We start from the raw sequence: 3,227 nt of genomic DNA, 5'->3' as shown, positions 1-3,227 counted from the left end.
TGCTCAATACTCTAGAGTCTCTATTACCTGAGGGTCTCAATCCAAAGGTAATACTTGATGATTTCTGTCTGGAATAAAAGTTCAAGACACTAATGCAGGCCATGAGCTAAGAAAATGAGTATAAAATAGATTTTTATCTCTGTACAGACATGTTAGATTTTGATTGCAGAGTTGTGTTTTTTGCTGTTATTATCAAACCTAATTTTCTAGACACTGAATTGTTGAAGTATTTGTTTCTTAGGTGGACAAAGGAAAAATTGTTGATGAGGCCATAGATTACATCAAGACCCAGCCCAACAATCAGAATTGGAAGCACATCATAGTAGAAGGATTGAGGTCACAATACTTTGAAAATATTGGACATCATAATCATTGAATCTTTGGATCACACCTTATTGTCAAACCATTCTATTCATTGTCATAGTTTATCTAAAAAGTTTAAAATCCTAGTGTCAGGATTTTATAATTGTGCCATGTTGTTTATTACCTTAACATATTTTCTGAATGGGTATCCAATTACAAAATAGATGATCCAAAGTAGTGTCCATTAAACTGCTTTACCAACAATCTGGGTCTGTGAAGTAGTTTTTTTTTATATAATGCTACGATTGTATGTTGTATTTATGTTCAAATTTTCAGATATTTTCTCACCTCAGTGGAAAAGCACACTGAGGTACACAGATAATTGCTCAATACAAAAATTAATGATTCTCATGTAGATTTGCAGTAACTCTCTGCTTATTAGACTAATAGGCATCCATGCTCTTACAGGGGCTTGAAGTTCCGAACCCGCTATTTACTTACCACAAAGTATTATAAAACTGCATTGGATTTTCAGGAAAACCAATGTCAGAAGTTTGAAGTATGCATCACATCCTTGGAATGGTTATAGTTTATCGGTATGCATCCCAGCCACAAAGTGTCATAAAACTGCAACAAATGTCAGAAGTAGTTTGAGGTATGCATCCCAGCCTGGGAATGGATATATTTTGCAGAGAAATTGCACAAATGAAAGAAAAAAACAAATCATCGCTCTTAGAGCAGAAGTCCACTGGTTGGGATATCCACAGAGATTATCTGTTGCCAGCCTTTTCTAAGGTATGTTCTTCAGGACCAGCTATGGTGGTATTAAGTTCATCTATCGTACAGCTCAAGTCCTTGGCTCTGACTTGCTGGTTATTGTTTTTTGACTAAAAAAAATCAAAGAAAGCACACTTCAGGATGTAGTTCTATATATAATAGAGAAAATCCGATTAGGAATTTATGGAAAATAACACTATCAGTATACATAGCTCCTAGAATGTATCAAATATCATAGCTGGTAAAAGGACAGTAAAGTATTTCCATGGTTAAGTTCAGAACTGTTACTTACCTTAGCATAAAGGGTATACACCATGTTGGATCCAACAGTGTTATGGTGCAATTTACAATCTCCAGTTGATTGGCATCCATGATAGAAAATAATTTGGGCATAAAACCAGTCTTCTCAGGGGCCCATATTGTGATGAAAGCCTGGCCACCCAAAAGTTTGGATCCAAGAATCTATAGACCTGGATGTGATGATGTTACTGGAACTGAAGAAAGGATGTGAATACCAAGAGAATTTTCAGACATTCTGATTGTTGGGCTTCCAAATCTTTCAAGGCAGTTTGGAGGGTCTTGATATAATCAATGGCCTTATCAAAAATTCTTCCTTTGTCCACTTGAGAAAGAAATACGTCAGCAATTCAGTGTCTAGAACATCTAGAACATCAACTTTGATAAGAATCTATCAATTCATCAATCTGAATCTAGCACGTATGTACAATCATGAAAATCTATTTTAAACTCATTTGCTTAGCTCATGGCCTATATTAGTGTCTTGAGCTATTATTCCAGAAAATAATCATCAAGTACTACCTTTGATTTGAGATCCTCAGGTAATAGAGACTTTAGGGTATTGAGCATACAATTCATTTTACTCCTCCTAGCCCTTTCAGTCCATACATGTATTTTTTCATCATGGCAACTCTTCAACTCTTCTTTGTTGAGAATGGACCTTGATCATCCTCTTGCAATGATGGACTTTTTGCACCAGCCCAACTCATCTTCCCACCGCTGTTCATAGATTGCACCATTGATTTCTCTTTTTCTACTGGTCTACAGTTTGTTGAAGTGGAGTAAGCAGAAATAATCATGTAGAGATCTTCGGAGTCTCTGTACTCAGACATCATGGGGGAGGGGGTGACAGACAACATTCTGCAAATGGGATCCCAAAGAAAATGGCAGAGAAGTTTATCAGCATTCCAAACTCTGATAAGGTCCTGATTGAAATGTCTCTCACTGTTACATGCAAGTATAGCCATATAACAGAAACAATAAGGCCAGATGGAAGGGCTAGCAGGTACCCATGTTTTCTATTCATATAATATGGTGTTTATTTGAACACGTACTGCATCATGGAAATGAAAGACATTTATAGATTTTTTAAACATTTCTATATGTTATTGATTATACATTAGAGGTAATCTCCTGAAATCAATTATGTTGTCTGCCTAATTTTTCAGATTGAGTACAAACCTTCACTTGTATTCTTTATTGAAAGCTGCACATATTTAGTTTTTATGGGATGGTGATGCAAACAAACACTTCTCCTCAATCTGATAGTAATAATTTTCAAGTTGCTTTTCATAAATTTCTAGATAATAGGTTGGTTGAATTGTGTTTCAGTCTTTATAGTCTTTATTGGATTTTCAGATTATTTTTATGATGTTTTAATTTTTTTATAATTAAAACTATTGAATTTATGTTAATTGCAAATTTTAATATTTAATTATTTGTTAGAGATTTGTAAATGGTAGTTTTTCATTTTTCATTTTTACTGGATGTGCTTGGATTTTGAATTTTGAATTTATTTCTTACATCCGAGAAGATTTTGGACAGTCAACCTATTTCTTTACATCTGAGAAAAAGAAACTGCCAGACTAAAACAATTTTAGACCTACTCCACCCAATTTAATTGTTATATATAAAATATACAATCAATTATCTATATAAAAAATGACAAATTTATATATTTTGTTTTGATTATACAAAAACGGATATGTACATTTTGTTTTGACTATTGGTACTCCCCCTCCATAAATATTTAGAATCATAATATTTTACAAATGGAGATATTTGTCAGATCCCTTTTGATAAAAGGGAACAATGTTCTTTCAAATCTGTGGGTTAAACGATTGCAATGA

At 33.8% G+C, this 3,227-nt stretch overlaps 1 pseudogene; it reads right to left on the bottom strand.

The window, feature by feature from the left end:
• Positions 1-1,073: 1,073 nt before the first annotated feature.
• LOC149255484 (transcription factor ABORTED MICROSPORES-like) lies at positions 1,074-2,237 on the bottom strand (annotated as a pseudogene).
• Positions 2,238-3,227: the final 990 nt, after the last annotated feature.

This window comes from Pinus tabuliformis, chromosome 7 (genome assembly GCF_031772625.1).
Source record: "Pinus tabuliformis cultivar Carrire ecotype Pingquan chromosome 7, CPIR1, whole genome shotgun sequence".
NCBI classification, from domain to species: Eukaryota; Viridiplantae; Streptophyta; class Pinopsida; order Pinales; family Pinaceae; genus Pinus; species Pinus tabuliformis.
The sequence above is the reverse complement of the archived record's forward strand: the minus strand, read 5'-3'. Positions and strand labels throughout refer to the sequence as shown.